The sequence below is a fragment of the Dermacentor silvarum genome, chromosome 3 (genome assembly GCF_013339745.2).
Source record: "Dermacentor silvarum isolate Dsil-2018 chromosome 3, BIME_Dsil_1.4, whole genome shotgun sequence".
Classification (NCBI taxonomy): domain Eukaryota; kingdom Metazoa; phylum Arthropoda; class Arachnida; order Ixodida; family Ixodidae; genus Dermacentor; species Dermacentor silvarum.
This window is the reverse complement of record NC_051156.1, coordinates 82,077,072-82,100,438: the sequence shown is the minus strand read 5'-3', so window position 1 is coordinate 82,100,438 and position 23,367 is coordinate 82,077,072.

Genomic DNA, 23,367 nt, shown 5'->3' with positions numbered 1-23,367 from the left:
TACTTAACGACCGCGGCCGCTCGTTCTTGTCTCGAGTTGTTGACGACCTCCTCCGCTCTTGTGCCACAGAGCATAAGCTGTCCACCGCCTACCACCCACGAACGAACGGTCTTACGGAACGTCTCAATCGAACACTCACAGAGATGATGTCGATGTACGTCTCCAATGATCACTGCGACTGGGACGCCACGCTGGCCTACGTGACATTCGCGTATAACTCGTCCAGACATGACACCGCAGGATATTCACCCTTTTATCTTTTGTATGGTCGCGACCCTACATTGCCATTTGACACCATCGTACCTTCTGTGCCACGTGTACGCTCGTGAAGTCATCTATCGCGCTCACATGGCGCGTCAAGTCGCCTGATCTCGTCTGTTGGCCTCTCAGGATATACAAAAAGAGCGGTACGATCGGCACCATCGCGATGTTAAGTTCGCCCCAGGTGCTTGGGTGCTCCTCTGGTCACCATGTCGTCGTGTCGGTCTCTCCCAGAAGCTTCTCTCTCGCTACACAGGGCCTTATGAAGTGCTACGTCAAGTTAACGATGTCAGTTACGAGATCTCGCCGTCACAGTTGATCCGTCCTCAAGTCCGACGCCAGTTGACATCGTGCACGTTTCGCGGTTGAAGCCATACTTCTCTCGCAGTTCCTCGCCTGATATGCGCCGAGATGGCGCTTCAGCACCCGGGGGTCCTGTTACGGAAGGATAGGAGGAAAGAGAAGAAGAAGATCGAGCGACACTGGAGCCTCCTCTCTTGGAAAGTGCCACAGGGATATTTGCTCAGCCGTGGAGGAATTTATAAGTGCTTCAAATAGATTTAATTGAATTCTTAAATATTTTATTTCTGTTCATTTTCTCCAGTTAGCTTTACCGATTTTAGTATTAAAAAAGATTGCCTAATTCCATCGAAATCTTGGCCAATCCCCCGCAGTGGGTATGCGCCATCAGATAAGGCATACCATACCATATTGGCTGCTGCGTGTTGTCACTGGTCAGCCATCTTGACCACGCTAACCCTACTTGTGTATATATTGTAACTACATCCAGTCTATACTCCCAACATCCCCGTAACAATATCAAAGTGCGCATGCTCTGCATATGACTGCACACGTTCGAGATAGATATCAGAAGCGCGAACAATTGTGCGCTTGATATCGTCAAAGCTCGGTGCATACCTCTCACACGAGTGACGATAAGGGAGCCGTTGTCGTTCGGAATGGCGTATAATTTTCATGGCCTCTCTAGCGGCCGGTGTCAGCAATATTGAGGCGAAACATGAAATGTCGTAGCGCCATCTGAACAGTGAACGGTGCCCATTGCCACGCATCGACGACGCATTGGATTGTATACAACATGCCAAGTTTTTTTTTCTTCGTTGGATCTTAAATCTGGGTATTGGCAAATCGAAGTTGATGAACAGGATCATGAAAAAAACAGCGTTTATGACACCTGATAGACTTTATGAGTTCAAAGTTCTCCCCTTCGGTCTCTGTTCCGCACCTGCCACCTTTCAGAGGATGATCGATACCGTGCTTCCTGAACTCAAATGGCAAATCTGCCTCGTATACTTGGACGACGTCGTCGTGTTCTCGAGCACGTTTGACGAACATCTCGCACAACCCGAGAGCGTCCTCGCTGCGATCCGTACTGCCGACCTCACCATCAAGCCTGAAAAATCCTACATCGTGTTCCAAGAGCTCAAATTTCTTGGCCATGTCGTTGGTCCTAAAGGCGTCCGACCAGACCCCGACAAGTTAGCTGCCGTCGCCGAGTTCTCACCACCCACAAACAAGAAGGCTATCCAACGCTTCGTTGGTTTGTGCGCCTATTATAGACGCTTCGTCGAGGGATTCTCGAGAATTGCTGAGCCTCTGACACGGCTTACACGTGACGATGTGCCGCAGTCGTTCAATGAATTGCGCCAGCGTTTGCAAGCTTCCCCAATACTTGTTCGTTTCGACGAAGACGCTGACAAAGAAATTCATACTGACGCTCGCAATGCGGGTCTCGGCGCAGTTCTTATGCAGTGGCAAGATAGTGCACAACGCACTATTGCTAATGCAAGCCGCAGTCTCACCAAGGCCGAGAAAAACTACTCAACCACTGAAAAAGAATGCTTAGCGATTGTGTGGGCAATGTGCAAGGCATCAACTCGCCTTTTTCCCATCGTGAATTGCACGCCGCCATGCAGAGCTTAAAACGAAACGCTACCCATGGAGCAGATGGAGCCACGTACCAAATTTTGAGAAACTTGCCAGATAATTATCAAGCGGCTCTGCTGGAATATATAAACAAAGCATGGGAACAAGGAATAATGCCAAAACAATGGAAGGAGGCAGTAGTAATACCAATTCCTAAGCCAGGAAAACCATCCGAGAAAATATCCAATTTCAGGCCCATATCACTAACCCCCTGTGTAGAAAAATAAATGGAGAAGATGGTTTTAGAACGTCTTCAGTGGCACCTGGAAGGCCTTCAACGTTTACCCGAGACAATGATAGGCTTCAGAAAACATTTTAGCACTCAGGACGCTATGCTGAGAATCAAAAACCAGGTGTTGGATTTACCAAGTCCAGCTCAGCTAAGAACAATCGTAGGGGTCGATATGCAACCAGTTTTGACAGTGGCACCCACCGCGCGATCCTAGAAAACCTCAAGGCAACTAAACCCGGGCCTAGAGTATGCAACTATGTTAAGGACTTCCTAAGTGAAAGGACGGTTAAAGTGAAACTTCATGAATATGTGTCACCTGACCATCCAATCACGAGCGGAACACCTCAAGGTTCTATTCTCTCGCGGACTTTATTTAACATTGCAAGGATGAGGCTGCCCACCTTACTAGAACTAATACCAGAGCTATAGCAACCATAAAATTGAAGCAACCGGCCTCTTTGACTCACTAGAAGACAGAATAGACATGCACAATCAGGCACAAATACAGATACTTAAATCATCTCATCAGGGTCGACGAATACTGAAGAGACTGGGATACGAAACCGCTAACTTACCCCCAATTCCCCCGAAACTACCACCATAGGAGGTTCCGCCAAGGATAACCGTAAATCCCATTCCAAAAAATATGCACCCGGAGAAGAATAAATATAATGCAGAAGACAGAGGAAAAAAGCACGTACTAAACAGATGCCAGTCATAACGCCGAAATCAGCAAAGCAGCGGTCATAGGCCATGACTCGACGCTTGTGAAAAATTACTTGGCAGTCCCAATGCCTCAATGCGCGGAATTGCTGGCGGTAATGCCTGCCATAACGGGAATGACACATACATCTGACACGATCAGACTCTGAACAGACAGTCAAGGCGCTTGCAGAGACATTCAATATTGCCACATGGTATGGCACAGCAAGGGGACTGAAGAAGAAGAGAACGAGGTTCGTCTCGGCATCGCGCGTCGATGCTTACGCTTACCTAGATTCTCATTCAGCGTATATTTACAGCAAGGTATACGCGACAATTTGGTGGAAGTGCTGGGTACGCTCAACTTATGCAGGAAACTTCACTGGGCAGCAAGAACCTCGCCCCACAATTGGAGCTGACTCCAGTTCCCCGTACAAGCCCGGGAATCCGAGGCCTCGCCCCAGAATTTGAAAACCGGCAGGAACAAGTGATGACTGCGACCACTGCGAATTCTACGGAAAGGGTGACACCGACTTACCTAACGGTGCTGAACCCCCAAGTGCCGACGGCTTTTCATGGTGACACATTTGAAGACGTGGAAGACTGGCTGACGGAGTTCGAGCGCGTGGCTGCTTGTAACGAGTGGGACAACAACGCCAAACTCAGGCACGTCTACTTCAGCCTCCAGGATGGTGCTCGCACGTGGTTTATGAACCGCGAAAGTGCCCTGTCATCCTGGCCCGAGTTCCAGCGCAAGCTACTGGAGACTTACTCCAGCCTCAATTGCCGGGAAAAATAGGAGCAAGCCCTCCAATCAAGCGTTCAAAAGCCCAACGAGAGCGTGACGATGTAGGTGGAGGACATGACGTGTCTCTTTCAGCGTGCCGACCCGAGCATGTCGGAATGGAAGAAGGTGCGTCATCTGATGAGAGGCGTAAAGGAGCAACATGTTTTTAACGGTCTTGTTCGGAATATGCCCAAGACTGTTGCGGAGTTCCTCACTGAAGCCACCGCGATGGAGAAGACGCTTCAGCAACGGTCGAGCATGTACAACCGGCAAGTCAATGCCGCCTGCACTCCGGATACTTCGGTAGGCTTCGGGTGCGACGTCGCCTTGCTTTGCGAGCTGATTCGCTGCGTGGTTCGCGACGAGCTGCGGAAGCACCACTGTACGTCGCCACCTCCTGTCAGCTCCCTCGCCAGCGTCGTGCGCAACGAAGTACAGCAGACACTGCAGGCGTCTCTTTCCAGCAGAGAAGCATCACCTCTGCCAAGTGAGTCCCGGCGCAAGACTTACTCAGAAACATTGCTGAGCCCCGCCCAAGCTTTCGCACCTACTTATGTTGCGTCGCCAGTCGCGTTGAAGGCGGCGCAAGCCGCTCCGACAACCCCGCTACCGTACTTCGATGACCGCCGAATACCCATGAGGAAATCAGAGGTTTGGCGAGCACCCGATCGACGACCGCTGTGCTGCCACTGCGGCGAAGCGGGCCATGTGTATCGGGAGTGCCGCTACCAACGACTCGGACTGCGGGGTTTTTCTATCGATTCGCCTCGACCTAGGTTCGGCCAAAGGCCTCCCAACATCGCAGAATTCCTCGACCAGCAGCGCACGCCGGACACATTGCAGCGGCAGTCACGCTCACACTCACCGCGGCGATATTTCCCTGCTCGTGATACCTCCTCGAGGACGACGCAAGGGAAGATCACAAAGTTCACACCGGGAAAAATGACGTCAGCGACCTTCCGAGGCGGGGCCGCTGATACTCGACGCGCTGAAAGCCTCGCATCGTCCCGGCGACCGCAGAAAAACGAAAACACGATGACGCTAGAACCAGTTCCCGCGAACAAGATGTCACTGGACATACCTGTGTTGATCGACGGTAGAAAGATGAGTGCACTTGTAGATACCGGCGCCGATTACTCTATTCTTAGTGTCAAACTGGTGAGCGTTCTGAAAAAAGTTACGTTGCCCTGTGATGGGGCACAAGTTCATACGGCCGATGGCCACGTCGTCACACCGCTTGGCTTATGCAGCACCAGAGTAGAAATTCACAGTGCTGCTTTTCTCGCCACTTGTCTGGTTCTACGCGAGTGTTCCCGCGATTTATTTCTTGGGATGGTCTTTCTCCGGGAATATGGCGCCATTACTGACCTCCGCGAGCGCTGCATTACTTTCTCGACACAAAGAGCAACAACACAGATCGACGCCATTGGACACAGATCCGCACTTCGTTTTTCGGACGACAGCATCACGATACCGCGGCGTGCGAGTGTTATGGTTCCGGTCAAGTCCGACGAGCTACAAGACGGTGAAGCCGTTGTTGAAGGCAACAATTCTATGCTGCTGGCCCAAGGTATTTGTGTAGCGTGAAGCCTTGTGGAACTTCGTGATAGCCAGACAGCGGTCCTCGTTATCAACTTTACTTTTGAGCATCCGCACATTTCTTGTGGCACAGCCATCGCCTACGCGGAACCATCCACGGAGATCGTCGAGTGTTTTGCTTCTGAAGTGCACACATACGACAGTTTGCTCAGAGACATTGATATAAACTCTGAGCTCATGGAAGACCAAAAGAACGCAATGCAGGAACTCTTGAACGAATTCCGCGCGTGCTTCGCTCGGTCTACTAAGGTGGGCCAAACGCCAATCACGAAGCACCGAATATTGACATGCGACGACGCACGCCCCATTAAACAACAGCCTTATAGTGTCTCGCCGAAAGAACGCGAGGCAATTCAAGCCCAAGTGAAGGAGATGCTAGATGATGGTGTCATTCAGCCTTCGCACAGTCCGTGGTCCTCTGCGGCCGTTCTGGTCAAGAAAAAAGACTGAACGCTTCGTTTCTGTCTTGATTGTCGACGCCTGAATGATGTTACCAAGAAGGACGTGTACCCACTACCACGTATCGATGACTCTTCAGACAAGTTGCGGCGAGCTAAGTATTTTTCGTCTCTCGATGTCAGGAGCGGTTACTTGCAATTTGGGGTAGATGAACGAGACAGCGAAAAAACTGCTTTCGTCTCTCCAGATGACCTTTACGAATTCAGAGTACTTCCTTTCGGTCTCTGTTAAGCACCAGCAACTTTCCAGCGAATGATAGAGACCGCTCTCGCTGGTCTGAAGTGGCAAAGCTGCCTCGTCTACCTCGACGACGTGACTTTTTTTCGGCGACATTCGACGACAACCTGAAACGACTGCGGCAAGTTCTCGAAGCCATCCGATCAGCTAACCTCACCCTGAAGCCTCAGAAGAGTCATTTCGGCTGCATGGAGCTGATGTTTCTGGGACACGTGGTCAGTGCGGAAGGCGTTAGCTCCGATCCCGCGAAAACGGCCGCTGTAGCCACATTCCCAACACCGACCGACAAGATGGGTGTCCGACGCGGCAAAATGCAGTCAGTGGACGAGAGGTTTTGGTGGGCCTTTGCGCATGCTACCGGCGTTTCATCGAAAATTTTTCGAAGATGGCGGAGCCGCTGACTCGCCTCACGAGGGACGATGTATCGTTCGTCTGAACCGCAGAGCAAGAGACTGCTTTCACCGAGCTTCGACAGCGTCTGGTGTCAGCACCTGTTTTGGCGCACTTTGACGAGGAGGCGGCCACGGAAGTTCATACAGACGCCAGTAACGTTGGCCTTGGTGCGGTGCTTGTACAACGGCAGGAAGGTATTGAAAGAGTGATCGCATACGCAAGTCGCACGCTATCGCATGCAGAGACCAAGTACACCATCACAGGGAAAAAGTGTCTTGCCGCCGTATGGGCGCTGGCCAAATTCCGTCCTTATCAATACGGCCACCCATTCAATGTTTTAACCGATCGTCACTCGTTATGCTGGCTTGCAAATCTGCGGGACCCTTCTGGACGACTGCCACAGTGGAGTCTACGTTTGCAGGAGTACGATGTGGCCATCGTGTACAAGTCGGGCCGCATACACGAAGACGCTGACGCACTCTCGCGCGCCTCTATCGACACTACTGACCATAACATTGAGGACGACGACACTTTCCTTGGGGCCGTAAGCGTTACTGATTTGTCCACGCGGCAGCGCGCAGACGACGCACTACGGCCTATATTCGAACATCTGGAAGGACGAAACTCATCAATACCACGGCATATCGCTCGAGGATTGTCGTCTTTTCGTTTACGACATGGCGTCTTGTATAAGAAGAACTCCGCTGCCACCAACAAGACCTACCTTTTGATCGTTCCAGCAGACTTCCGTGCCGAAGTTTTGTTTGCCTGTCATGACGAGCCTCCGTCTGGCCATCTGAGTTTTACGTGAACGCTTGATAGAGTGCGCAAATCCTACTACTTGCCGAAACTTGCCGAGTGTGTTAAGCGGTACGTCCAAGCCTCCCGTGAATGCCAGCGCCGAAAGTCGCCAGCTGCAAAGCCTGCGGGATTGCTGAATCCGATTGCCCCACCTGGAAAACCTTTCGACCAGGTCGGCATGGATCTTCTGGGCCCGTTTGCACCTCTTCTGTCATCTTCTGGCAACAGGTGAGTAATCGTTGCCACAGAGTATTTAAAGCGGTATGCTGAGACAAAGGCGCTGCCTCCAGGCACAGCTTCCGAGTTTGCGCAGTTTTTCATACAGAGCATCGTCCTACGGCATGGCGCCCCATCGCACGTCATCACAGATCGAGGAAAAGCTTTTACAGCACAGCTCATTGAAGACGTTTTTAAACTCAGCTGTACGACCCACCGAAGGACAACTGCCTATCATCCGCAGACAAACGTCTTGACCGAACGACTGAACAAAACGATGACTGACATGATGTCTATATACGTAGACGTACAACACGAGACATTGGACGAGATACTCCCTTACGTAACGTTTGCCTATAACACTGCTACGCAAGAAACAACACGCTTCGCGCCGTTTTACCTCGTTTACGGCCGTGAAGTGCAGACTATGTTAGAAGCAATGCTGCCATGCGACGACATCGATCACCTCAATCTCGCCCAAGATGCCGAACATTTCGTGCAACGCGAGGGAGAAGCCCGTCAACTTGCCCGAGTGCACATAAAGAAAGAACAGAGCATCGATCTGCACCGTTACAATCTCCGCCATCGCCAAGTCAAGTTCCAACCTGGCTATCAAGTCTTGGTCTGGACTCCCATGCGCCGAAAAGGACTATCTGAGAAGCTTTTGAGTCGCTACTTCGGCCCTTACAGAGTGTTACAGCGAATTAGTGACGTGAATTACGAAGTCCTTCCTGGCGGAAGCCAGCCTCCTCGACGTCGACAACCGCCATCTGAGATTATGCACGTTGTGCGGTTGAAACCGTACAATAGCCCCTAATATCTGACGTTTTTAGCCGCTTAGGTTAAAGCTGGTTGTTTCTCGTCCCTCAGTGCCTTGTCACTACATCGCACACTACAGTGATTGTGACTACAGCCTATGTGTTCTTCCTAGGCCATCTCGGCGCTCTCACGCCAAACCTATGTATGTTTTCCTTCTTTTGCATTTTCTTTTTGAAGAGGGGTAATGCCACGTGGTGTGGCACAGCAAGGGGACTGAAGAAGAAGAGAACGAGGTTCGTATCGGCATCGCGGTCCGACGCTTACGCTTGCCTGGATTCTCATTCAGCATATATTCTAGAGCAGGGTATACCCGACAATATGATGACCGTCCTTACCACATACGCACAAAGCTCCACATGTACATGCAAGCTCACCCCCTTCTACACGTACGTATACAATGGGTATACGTACGTGTAGCGGCAAGAAAGGCTACATAATTTGAAGTCTCGCAGAGAAGCATCAACACTTCGCAACACACCATCCTACACGCATTCGAGAGAGGATGCCTCAAACATACGAAAAGCCCAAACACACACTTTACTCACACCAAACTATACGCATTATATTACCAGAGTCCCAGGCTCCCCCACTTGCAAACAGTGCGGGGCCTATCCATCAAATAAACACACCTTGTGGGAGTGCCCTGCAAACGCCATCTTCAAAAAGACAATACTTTCCAAATTACCACACAACCAGCGTCTTGGAAGCTGGGAGGAGAGGACCACTCCCCCACGAAGGTTTGAAGGTTGAAAGTTGCCGCTTCTGGTGCAGCACGTCAAGAACGTGCTAGGCCAGTAGGCCGGACATGGGCTTTAGTTCCTTCGGAGCTAATAAATGTTATTTCTCTCTCTCTCTTCTGTCGTCGTAATGGGGAAGCAAAGCTTGCACTAACTAGTCAACGCAAAGCTAGAGTCACAACGAAGCTGGCCGATCGATTGCGTCTCCTGGTAGTAGTTAGGATGAACTTGGCTATGTCGAGGTTGTACTTGGTTGTATCTAGGTTGAACTTTGTAGCAGCCAGGTTCGGCCTTGGCTATGCCTGAGTTGAGTTTTGTTATGCCTGGTATCTCTAAGGTTATAATGCAATCGGTCGGCCGCTGGCCGACTGATTGAGGGCTGTACGGCCTTCATTCAAAATTACGGCTCAAAACATGCCGGTAAAATAAAGTGAGGAAGCTGCGGGTACAAGGCGTTGGTAATCTGTTAAAAGAAGGCTACCTTTGCATTGCGCATATATAAGAAAAATACGACATTGCGTTCTTTCAGTCTCGTCAAAGGCTTTATTTACCCCATTGCCAGTACGTGCAATACGGCGTTGAAGCATCGCTTCAAAACAGTGAAGCGACTGATTCGACTTTAAAAAAAAACAACATCACTGCCACCACTAACTAACGATTCCCCACGAAGGCGCATTGAACACGTGGTTTTTCCGGAACTACATTCCAAGGAAAGCGCCATCGTTGCAGAAACTATCCACAGAGAGAGGCCAAGCAACCAGGATTAAGTTGTCTCTCTGGCTCTTGCCCAGCGGTTTCAGCGCGCAGGGCGTCTTCGGAAGCAGCGGTTCTTTCCACTAATTCGGGATTGGTTTCCGCTGGGTTCCCTGAAGAGAGGAACAAATACGTTAGAATTCACGAATACGCAATATATTACCAAAATGTGCTTGAATGGCCACATCAGGACACCATTAAACAAAGGTTTCGCTGAGTTCCTCATTGTGGCAGATACCGAGTCGATGAGCATTCGAGAAAGAAAGGAGCATCAGTAGTAACATTGTAGATGTTATATTCAGCTACAGATTGACAGTTTTGCACCATTAATAAGGGTATTGTTTTTTAACACGAAAGTGTTTTAAGCCGGGGTCCACCAAGACTTCACTGACGTATTTCCGTCACGGAAATACGTCAGCTTACAATGTACATGAACATAATACAAACAAAGAAACCAGAAGAAAAAGTTCCACAAACATGCAAAATCTGGAAATCGAACCCACGACCTCTCGGTCCGCGACGATAGATCGCCGAGCGTTTAACCCATTGCGCCACAAACGCATTTGCAGAGAGCTACACAGACGCGCCTTATATATCTAACACTCCTCCGTGTACCCGCGCTCTTGCTCGGGGCGGTGCCGCCGCCTACGAGCAGAAAAGAGAAGTACTGCATTATGACACTAACGCGCACCGACAGTGAACGCTTCGGTGGTCTCAGCACTACGACGCCTCGATGCCAGCATTCGAAGGGACGCTGGCATCAAGAAGCACTACCAACGCCAGGTGGCGTTCACCGTACTCAGCACAGCGGAGCGTGGCCTCCGCAACTAGCTCTGAAAATGTTTCTGAAGTTGATCGCGGAGGCTGCAATTACGACGCGCTGTACGCGCTGATTTGACTCGGTGACGATTCAGTTACGTGCTTTGTCTTGCGCGTTGTATTAGTGTGTCAGTTACGTGCTTCGTCTTTCGCGTTGTGCTAGCGTGTGGAGCGTAGTGCAGCTTCCATATGCACGACGGTTGCTCATGGTCATCGACGTTGGTAGTCGTGATGGAGGAGACGTGCCACCAGGCGTCAGCGTGGGTGCATCAACGCCTAAGGGCGCTTTAGCCACAAAACACCAATAGACATTATATATCAATGTGCAATAAACATTACACTACTTCTGTGAAGACACGTTTCACTTTCGTGTTCTATACCGATTCCTATATAAGAGGGATCAACCACATTTTTTTTTCGTATAGCTAGCAGTTTTACCATCAAGGGGTAAGATTAAATCGTTTGCGCGGCCAAATGAGGCTTTCATTTTAGGCGACTTTTTGTGCTAAGTATACATTACGGGATGAATACAGACGACACGGAAATGGCCAAAACAATATTTGCTATCTATGACTGTTGAACTCTAGTTTCAGTTATTTCGGCACGCTGCAGATGGTCAGATTTAGTACTCAGTTTTCAAATAGCGCTATCAACGCTAGCGCAGTTAAGCTCGATGTCCCGTACAGTGAAACATTTTTACACCATTACGGGTAACAATGTTGGCCATAGGAAAAAGCAGGACGCTCGAGTATACCAACCTTTCTACTGCATGCACTGCAGAAGTTATTGTAATAATTTCATTTGGCCTTCTTTTATTTCGTCTCGCGGATTATTTTGACCCATATAAAAACCTATTTTTCTCATATATGAAGTGGTGGTATTGGCATAGAATTCATAGGTTATACCTAGCTTTTCAGTAAAAATTAAACAATAAATTGGTGCGAAAATTTATTGCCTATCCTGGGAGTTGCATATACCACATGTCACCACCAGCCATCTAGCATGTGCAAGTACTTGCACCGTTGTAGCGCTTCCATAATATTCTCCTGGCTTCCTTAGAAATGTAAAGAACAGCTTTACGTTGTTTCGACATTAGAGACACGGCAATACTTCTAGAAAAGTTCAATGCGTAGGTTGTATGTGTGGTATGTCATGGGCTGCGAACCTGGTTTCATTAGGAGAAACTACGACCAAGTCGCAATAAACAGCCTCCTTTGAATGACCTTAACACTGAGACGCGCTATGCGAGACGCATGCCATCCTATAGCATGGACAGTGGTATTTGGCACATTAGTATCGAAGAAAATAAAAAAGTACGATGTATCTTGTGAGCATTCCTAACTTCATCACCCCACCTAGAGCGGCAGAAACTAGTTGGGGTGAAGAAGTTAGGAAATTTGCCGGCTCAAGTTGAAATCAGTTAGCGCAAGGCTGGGATAATTGGAGATCGCACCTTCTTCCTGCAGTGGACATAGGTATAGAATGATGATGTTGATGTTTATCTTGTGAGCCCTTCAATAGTGGTAGTCGCTTCGTGCAAGAACTGCAGCTATTATGCTTCATCATGTGAACAATGTGCAAGCACTTCATCTTCAGACTTACCCATGATAAGGAGAGCGCAAAGGGGGTTATGCACCATGGTCACGGCTGGATTCATGGTATCAAAGTTTCTGAAAGATAGTACAGTGAAGACGTTGGAAGCATGTATACGGCGGCCTAAGTATACGTATCCAGCAGTAGATGACAAGTCAGTTCTCCGAAAGCTCGCAAGATGGAGCAAGGCTCGCGAAAGGGAGAATTCTCATGGACCCTAATATATCAGCAATCTACAAAAGAAACACCTGCGGGTTTTAGAAAGAAAGGGTAGCACTTGACGAGTAATCAGTCCCGGTCCTGTGATCAACGTCTTTCCGTCTTGATCGCTGTACTATCTGAGCGAATGAGGAGGCTAGGAGATAACAGAGGGGTAAATTATCGACAACATGAGGCTCAGTAACATGAAGAAACAAAACTTATTAAGAAAACCGTATGGGCTTGCTTTGCGCATAGCTTTGTCCTACAATAAGGTGGATGCCAATTTTCTTTCCTTCGCCTTCCTTCATGAGGTTGGCGCAGAAGTAATATGCGATATACAGTGCACCTGTAGCTCGAGTTCGATTAATTTGCCCACGCTTTATGATCTGCTAGCCTGCCGGTTAGCTTAGATGGTAGAGGGACTGCCACGGGATTGCGTTGGTCCTGCCATCGGTCCCCGTAAAAGGACCAATTTTTCTTAAACTGCTAGGCTTTCTTTCTCAGAAACGTGTATGAGTTTGAATATAGCTTTGTGCCACAGAAATGGTAGACAGCTCGCTGGTATCCCGGATTTATCTAGGTCGACGTTAGATTTGGCCTCCATAAGCGGTGACTTTACAGATCACACTATATATATGAGGAAGATTTATTTCACGAATCGCTAATTCCTCTAGTGAAGTATGCTGCTTTTAAAGCTAGCAATACACGGTATTGTCCCGATAATTCAATTATTAAAGGAGGGATTATGCTTTTGTGATTTCGTGTGTGAAAAATTGCCCGAGAGCCCTTGATGAAAATGATAGCGATGTATTACTACAATTTAAAATGTTTGCTGATATGTGGAATTTTTGCTTTAATACATTGGTGCCAAGAAAGTGTAAAAACTTCCTAAATGTACACCCTAGATAGCGCAAAATATTATTAATATAAACCGGAAGCTAAAATGGGCTGAAAGGACTGGCATGTACAAAGCACCTACGAACGAAGTAAAAAAGGCAGACACAATGCAGGGTAATGGTGAAAACAAAACACGCTCTCACGCAGTTAGTACCGATAGTTCGGTAATACACACTACATGCCCTTCTGAGGTATCCCTGTAACGCAGACAAAGCCAGTGTCTAAGCCAACATTTAAGTCTATTAGAAATAAAGCTGGATTACGTTCTCCCACCATCAGCTTTGAACTTTGCAGTATTTGTGCTAATCTGTTCTGTAGCATGCTTAGGACACTGATAGGATAAGACGCGGTTAAAAGTTATAATCGATTCAGCGATCTAAATACATACTTCAGCATGATTGTTCTTGTAAGGTACATAAGTTCTGAAGCAGATGACTAACAATAAAGAACAAGCGCTTGTCTGTAGCATTCGGCTGATTGGAATAAATTTCTAAAAAGCAGAAAAAATACGAATGAAACAAATCGGTGTGCTCATGCATTAAAAGTGCATTTGAATAAATGCAGATCTTCAAGCAAATTATATTTAGCTTTGTGGTCTGAGGAATTTTACTCGCTCTCTGGAAGCGTAAGCTTGCATACTGCCAAAAATCTCCTATTTCAGTAGACATTTTGAGAAAGCGGGCAAGAAAATTGAAAATAGCTGGGAAAATGTCATGCTAAATTACATGCCGAACCCCATCAACTCACGCTTGGTTGAGCCGAGTAGTAGAATGCTTCGAGCACAAGATCGATTGCCTTTTATTTTAAGTCTCTCTCGTCCTGAAAAAAAGGTTACAAATAAATATCAAGTCTGAACTGTAACATGGCGTTGACGTGCGTGTATAGCTAATGAATACTAATGTCACTTCTATGGCACAGGTCACAAGGGGTAATAAAAAGTCCGAAATACTGCAAGTGACACTGTTCTGGAAACTTCATAGAGCACTAAAAAGCGGTCAATAACAGAAGCACACAGCACTTTTTTTTTAGTTTGCGATAGACCGTAAATTTGGCAGCGTACCTTAATTGATACAGGATGCTCGCAAAGGCTACTAAACGCTGGATGTAAGCTTAAGGATATTTCTAATGTCTGTCGTTTTTAGTTTCACTGAGCTCTAGACGACATAACGCATGATACCTCACTATAACTACACAAGCAATTAAAATCACGGCCAATTATTACATGTATTACATGCTTAAAATGACGTATTTTGTGGAATGTTGTTCGTAAAGTTTAATATGACCTTGACATTGAAACGAGAATCAACAATTCATAAAGTAATACCACGGAACGATGGTAGAAATAGGCGTCTTTGCTTAACAATTTTGCTAAGGAGGACGAATAGGAAGACAGCGGATAGATAGGAAGAATAGCCAGTGGCATTACCAGATATATGCCCCTTGTTGCGGGGAAGGGGTAAATGGCATGAAAAATAATGCTAGAAGAAACGAAATAACGGAACAGCAATGCGAAACTACAGAATGAAAGGAGCTAAGGGGCGGCAAAAGCAATCGCCGCTTCTCGTAAGCTGGATGCGCGCTACGGTGGGTTCTGCAAAATCAGACGAAAAAAAATTCCGCCTGAAATGCGGCGTTCTCATTGCCACAGGGTACTCATTCTCAGTACCAGTGCATGGGCGCAGTAGTCTTGTGCCAGCCTGTTGGAACTTCAACGTTTCTGACAATGATATGGCCTGAACGGTGCTGGATACGTGTGTTTCCACATTGAGCGCAAACAATCGCATTTGCCCTAAACAGTTTTCAGGGCAGCATGACGACTGTGGTCCCCATTTAGGAACATGTCATTGATGTCCATCTTTTCTTAATGTTTCATATTTTCAACGATCTCTACATTAGAAGAATGCAAAACGTACGCTTACGCCAGACCGTAATTGACCCACTCAGGACAATCTTTCACTCCAATGTCATGGGAAGTTCAGGGGGCAGATGAGCTAATTAGGTATTGAAACAATTGGGCCGAACGTTTGCTCTTACTACGAAGTTGTGTGCGGCACGTGGACTGTCTGCCAGGCTGAGTGCGTAATAGGCAATATTTACTTTGCAATTTTGAGCACAAACTATTTGAATTTTGAGCATCATTGAGCGAATTTGAGAACTTTGAACTGTGAGTGCAAATTAGTAACGGTAGGGGTCTTCCTAGAACTGCGTAAGGCTTTTTATTCCGTAGCACACGACATGGTATTACGGCACAAGAGTACAAGCGTTAGACTTAGACAACAATTATCTGAACAATCGCCAACAATTCGCAACTGTAAATCATATCGAATGGAACACAAGAGTAACAAGGTCGATCCACATAGGTCGCGAAGCTTCGGGCGAAAAGAGGTTCAGAACCAATTGTCACCGACATCAGCAAGGGTGGTTATGGGAGCAGCGATGGAAGCGCGACTATGTTTGGAGGGAATAAACACTGGGAAAGAAAAAAGCGTTTTTAAATTAAAGCGAGACGCAGTTCGATTCATTCAACGAAAATAAAATTCCTAATTCATTTTATATACCCATGGCGAGAAAAGATACAACTGTATTTTACTAGATCATTATAAATAAATACCTTTTTTCAGGGCCCACCCTGGGAGCGCCCATCGATAGCGGCGGGCGTTGACGCCGCTATCACTTGCAATGCCATGCAACTCTTGGAGTGCGTGGAAAGGCGCGCTCGTAAAGTTCACCTGTTACAATACGCCCCCCTCACATGTGTTGTGTTGCATGTCGACGTTTGTCTGAATTAGGTGACGCGGGTAGTTTTATTGTTTCTTAACCTGTGCAGTCAAAAGTAGTGAGTTACGACCGTCAGACACTTGTTTACTTTAGTTGTTTTCGTGCAACAGCGCTAGCCGACGGGCTTGGCGTCCGACGAAAGGACGAGCACTCTACGCAATCTACACCCAAAGTGTTCGTCGGCCTCCTAAGAAAGTATGTTCTCTGCAGCGATGCGATTTCGACACCCGTACGGCTGATCTTTTCCGGCATCGCTTTTCGCGCTGAAAACTCAGAACGCCCATGAAGTCGAATGGCGGGGCATTTGAATATACAGCTGTAATGGCAGGCCTCCGAAAACACATTTCGCGCCTATGAGAACAAAATGACGTCACTTCTGTTTTGACAGATATGACGTCAAATTATTTTTTCTTCCGCCGGAAGTGTTCCCTCCTCACACAGATGGCGCTAAGCCCCATGGACCGCCGGTAAGCAACCATGTTTTGAACGTATGGGCTTCTATGGAAGCTTCGCTACAAGGTATATCTACCTTGAGAGTAATCTCAACCGGCGTACCTCAAGGGTCTATATTAGGTCCCGTCCTATTTTTACTGTACAATAACGACATAGTTAACATACAAGGTACTACGGACATTGTGATTTATACTCAGGACACGAATGTTTTTTTTTCTTGCTGGACAAGATTGTCAAGAATTACACTATATAGCAAATGCATGATTATTTGAACTCCAAATACGGCTAAAACCAAATCACTTGAAATCATATATTATCAAAAGAAAGTATGTAGTCTTCAGACCAAAGAATAAATACATTCACACTGATTTCTGCTTGAATTATCACAACTGCTACCTGGCGCGCGAATGAAAAATTAAATTTCTTGGTGTTGGGTTTCAGGATAATATGTTGCGGTCACAAAGCATCAATTATTTATCCACTAAAGTAGCTGGTTCTATAGGCATAATAAATCAATCTTGTTATCCTTTGCCCGTTCGAGTAAAGGTCCTATTCTATTACTCGCTTGTTTACTGTCACATTTATTGGATACTAATATGGGGTACGACTACAGAAACTAGCGTAATGAAACTTTCCATACTCCAAAAAAGAGTTGTCCGTGCTATTGAAAATCTACACTTCGTGAAAGCATGAAAAGTTTATTTTTAAAACACAGCCTGCTGAATATTCCACAAACATATATAGAGAAATTATCAATTCATATACATAAACTGGTCGGCAATAATCAGCAAAATTTCGAGCAAACGTATATAAATGCCACATCCTACGATTTTCGACATAAACACTGAGTTTGATATGATAAGAGAAAATTATAGCCTGTGAAAACTTTCGGTCAGTATACCTCGTACCGTAAATGCTCATCCAGAAATCGATCTTCTAATTCGGAACATTCAAACGGCAACCTATCCTCAGATATTTTAAACAGTTCGCTATTAGGAGAGATGTAAACCAGTATCGCAACCTGTGTCTTTCTTCTTCAGTGACCTTATTATTTTATACCTGCAATGAACGCTGTGCAACTACCAATGGCTGATTTTTTAAACTGCCGCTTTGCATCCTACATAATCACTTAGATTGCAGAAATGTGGTCTACTTTCGTACATGTTAATTTTGGATTTGTTGTTATCATTACGTGTGATATGAAACATGTGTGAATTCCACTTAGTGACTATGTAAACGTGTAAAAAACGTGTATGTAAAACTTATGCTGCGGCCGCACGGGTTTGAACTACCGAAGGGTTGCTGGGCCTTTGTGAGGTGTTGCAAAACACCTTGAGCCCAATCTTCCTCGGTCTCCAGTGTATTGTATACTGTGAACAGAAAAGAAACAGTTTTTGTTTGTTTGTTATAAAATCTTTATGTATATAACTCTTTGAATAGCTGATCATAAACATCGTCCACTTGAAGTTTACAACGTCTCTGGCATCCTATGACAAAGATTGTGTAAACGGATTGTGTTTTATAATTAAATCAACCTTTTTTATATAAGTTATGGTTTAGAGAGGACCGGAAGCTGATTCTTTATTTTCCAGTACCATTTGCTCATCTGTTTTATTTGGTCACTTATGCTGGTTTATGAAGCGCCTGTTGATGCTCATTTCTTGATCAGCACCACAAAAAAGAAGAAACATTTCATCTTCAAGCAATAGGAGAATGTGATAACTTGGCAAAACTTTGTAGCCGACATCTCAAAAGAAACATTTTGCTTCATGAAATACCGCAGTTCCTTGCCGTATTGGCTTGCCGTACATCTGATGGCCTTGTTTTTGTTTCCGAAGTCCAAAATCCTAACTCTGGTTTGATTAGGTGGAACTTGTAAGTGGTTCTAGAGTTCCGCAAGCGTCGTTAAGAACGTCCAAGTTTATGGAATATGAACGGCTGAAAATCTGTGGCAGGAACAGATGTGGAAAAATTATCACTTCTCAAGGGAATTTCTGTGGTCGTTCATTAGGCAGGCATATTGCTTCCCGCCGCGGTCAGGAACCCTGTATATATCACATGTCTATGAGATGGATAAATTGTGCACAACAGCAAATAAGCCTCCATAAAAACATTTTTTTGCTTTTGTAAAGTCATTGATCAACTTACAACACTTAACGAGTTTTTCGAGAGCCCTTCGACTGACGTATAGGGGAAAGCATTCGGATTGGATTATCTGGAACGTTCTTTTACCTTCTACAAAATATGTATCGCACTCTACCACATGCCACTTCCAAGGCGATAACATCTTAGCTGGAGGCATTAAGCGATGTTCGAGAAGTGGGACATCCATTTTTCGCTACGCTCCCTCACACGCAGTCAGAAAGTCTGTCTGACAGAGGGTCAAATGAAAATGCGTGCCTCCCTATGAAATTGTGTAGCACACGTTAAATCGTTAGCGGTAGGCAAGGGTAGCAGTATAACAAGCATGTTCACGGTTGGAGCGAACTTTGAGGAAACATGGGAAGCTGATGTGTGCTCCTTGCAGAAGGAGTGACCACTCGTTCGTTTCTACGTTTAGATTTAGAAGAATGCTTGGCAGGTGCTACACTGTGCTAACACAAGAAAGCGAAAGCGTGCTGTACATTTGGTGATACATGAAGTGATACACTCGAGGGATAGACTTCTTTGTAAGACATATTGGTAATGCATTAGGTTTTACATTCGGCGCTAGACGTCTTGCAAGACATAACGAGCCGCATTGGGAAGTACACTTCTGGCACTAACGTGACCTCCTGAACGCCACATATTAAGACTCAGCGTTGTACCTAAAATGGCGAATTTTAGTGCACGCACTAGGCACACCTTTAGTACACCAAAACCATGGAGCTGCGGTGGCTTCGGGGAAGCGCGCTCATCTCACACTCCGGATGCCTGGGTTTGTTTACTACCCAAAGCCAATTGTACCAAACTTTCTTTTTAAAGTCAATAATTTATTTTGTTTACAGGAACCTCCGTGAGAAATGTGACGCCAATCCGAGCATTTTTTGCGGCGTCGGCGATTTTTCGCAGCGGCACGGTTTCGCCACCGCCACCGCCAAGGCCACGCCAAGGGCACCACCAACATAGACGACTGAGGTTTTCGCATTAATAGGCCTTCTTTTGAAGGCGCCCGTGGCGAGGCTTAAACGTAGATGGTGGACGAAATGCAGGGCCGCGAATCCGCATTCCGAACTTTGATTCGGATAATACTTCACAAAGTAGGCTGTCCACAATGTTTGTGAGAACGGGAGGGAGGGCACAGCCAATAGACGAGCGAGCGCGCCCACGGAAGTTTCCGTCGCCAACTTCGGCTTCAATTGCGGATGATACATTAACAGCAGAATGTTTCTAGGAGCTTAAAAAATAAAAAAATGTTATACTGCAAACTTTCTTGTACTCCCGCAACATACGTATTATCTGCGCAGCTCAAGTTATGCGTGAATGTTGAAACCATGTATTGACCTGCTTATTTCTTTATTCCGGCTAAGTATTACAGCGCTCGGACAGTATCATTGGTCATCTCCTGCATGTTGTCTGCTACTGCATGTTCACAGGTGGATTCCATTCCACCTGAACTTCGTGAGCGTGTTGCCCCCAGTTCAGTGCCAGGTCTTGCTCCGCAGAACCGGCCAGGCACTACATGCCCAACCGCTGCACTACCTTTCGGACGAAGCCTGCACTACGAAGTAAAATGGCGACATGCAGGTGCCGCGAAACGAATACCGAAGTGCTGCACCTCATCAACTAGCTCAGGATGTGCCGGCAAATCGAATGGACCTGACATCTGGCACACTCTTCCGTCATGTCGTTACATAAGAAGGTTCACTTGGTTGAATTGAATGCTGAGATTTTGCGTGCCAAAACCACTATTTGATTATGAGGCACGCCATAGTGGGAGACTCCGGAATAAATTTGACCATCGGGGGATCTTTAATGTGCCCCCTATGCATTTCGCCGCCATCTAAATGCGGCCGCCGCGGCTGGGAATTGATCCCGCGACCTCGTGCTTACACAACGCCATAGCCGCTAAGCCACCGTGGCGGAGGGTTCACTCGCTCCCCCACGCGTTTCAACGCCAGCCTTCTTTTATGAAAGAACAGCCATATCTGATGAAAGCGGTGCTCCACTGGGTTTAATCCTTGAGGCGACGCGGCCATTAAAGCTGGCTTAGCACTGACCTTTGCCGTCGGTTGTAAGCTGAGAGGGCTTCTGCTGGCTTACCACTGTTATCTCACCTCTGACACTTCGTTTATAGCATCGCTGACCGGATACTTCGAGATTGATAATGTCACATTGCCCCGAAGGTGGAAGTTGTTCTCGGAAAGACAAGAAACACTCGAATCTCAACGAATACAGGAAGCACTGTCGTTGGTCGCGGAATGGAATAACGGCAATTGAGTCTTTCAGGAAAGTACTACGGTTCTGCTGCGTTCAAGAACCATGAGTTACTTAATAGTGAGAGCGTAGTCGCACGACAACAGAAACGTGATAAAGCCGCGTAGCGAAGGCAAATAAAACTGGCGTGATACTATACAGAATGGCGAAAATGTACCAGAAACTTCGCGCACTGTACGCATGTCTTGCGCCGAACGACAGTGGTGAAAACAGAGCCTCGCAAGAAGTAAAACAAAGGGAAGTTGCCCAAGGACTTGGCAACTCCCAACAATAGGACACCTCAATAGCGGACTGTGGTGTTGTCTCTCTTTCTGTCCTTGTCCGCTGATGCTTAATAAGCTATGCAAGTCAGTTTGCCAGCACACCCAACAAACGACAAGGATTTCAAACAAGGCCGGTTCAGAAAAACCGGAGACCACTGGCTCGCTGGCTACCATGAATGAGCACGAAACGGTCGCAGAAGTGGCGTCTTCATATAAAAAAAAAACGCGTCACGCGACGCTATTCACAAAGGTTGGCCGAACAACGGCAAGACGACGAGAGGAGCGCCAACCGCACTGTCTGCTACGAGAGCAACCGCCATTCCTTCAAAGGTAACAGGAAAGCGAACGACCTCGTTGCCCGTTCCACTCCTAGCCAACGACGGGTTCTGTTTCTAATGATTGACTGGAGCGTAACATGTACGCATGCTGTGGTCGTACCCCGCCGCATTGGTGGCCGATGACAAAAGCGCGGCGCCGATGAATCACGAGACGACTACCGAACGTTCGAACAAGCAGCTCACCTGCGTGATCGTACACTTGTCCTTTAACGCGTTTGGCGAGGCAGAGTGATATACCGCGGCACAATAATGCAATTGTGATCGAATTATCCTCTTCTAATGGTTCATTCACACTTCCTGTTTCTACCCCATGTTGTGTGAGATAAAATTAAAGTTCATTGTTCACGTTCAGATATTCGATGTGTCGAATGAAAGTCAGTTTTGCGTCAGGTATGGTGCCTAGAAACGTGTGCTCTTTGCTCACAGGTATTTGTGGTCCATACAGTCAATTATAGCACATGAAAATTATGATTTCTTTAGCCTTAATTTGTGTTTTGAATATACTCGCATTAACTATACGATATCCCTTTGCATGAGAATTTGAACGCCAGGTGGCGAAAGATGTCTAGCCGTGTTCGTGTTCCAATCGCAGAGACTGGTTGGTGCACAGAACAAGCTGTATATTAAGACATGAGGTTGGACAACTTTGCTTGCTGCAACCAATTGTAACACAGCCTGCGCAAGCCTATTCAAGCAATTCTGACCATGCCGGCTTGTGCCATAGCTTCCTCACAGGTAGTAGCCAAGATACGGTGGCTGGAATAGTACCTGTCAGTGCATGGTTTCGGCAGCGAAGCACCGCATCCCTCACGTCGTGCAAACATGCCCCCGTGTCATGTCAGATTCCGACTGAAAAGCTTCAGCGAAACGCTCATCGTAGTGAAGCAAAGCGGGCCCGCATACGCGATAAGAACACTCAATTGTGCATACACAGGAACGACACGCTGCATCTCAACGCCGGATGCGCCCAGAATTGGTGCTGCGGGAGCAAAAGCGACAATGCCTGCAAAAACCTGGAGTTCAAAAGTGCGGAGCGGACGGGCACAACGTACCTGCTAGTGAGCATGCCCCAGTACAGGAAAAAGATTTCAACACAAGGCGACAACTCCAACAAGATCCTGTCTTTCTAACCGATGCTGCTCATGGCCATCGATTTTTCCCTGTTAACGTGTGTACACAGGCAGCACCAGACGTGTTTACTTAGTCAACGTACGTTTACTGCAACACTATAGATACTATAGCTTCGCACTTCATGTAATATTCTAACTTGTTGCTATCGTATTTATTGCTTCGCCCTTATGGCGAAACTGTGATTCTTACTGATTCTACAGCATCCTCATCAAAATTCCAGAATAAAAAATATAATTTAAATCGAGAAACTGCTCTTGCCGCATGAAAGCGTGTTTGTGCTAAACACGTTCGCGGGCCTCACATAAAAATCATTTTAGCTCGAAACAGCCTGAAGTGAAACGAACACGCCATGCCAAATTCTTAGCTGAGAGAAAGTAACTGGAGTAACCACATAACATAATCACTAAAGCGCTAAACTAGAAATATACATTTCATTATATAGTCTGCCGAGCGTGCTAACTCCGGGAACCCCGACTGGTGCGATATACTCGCGTATGCAGGCGTAATTGTTGCACTGTAGCGCGAACTAGCAGGGGTT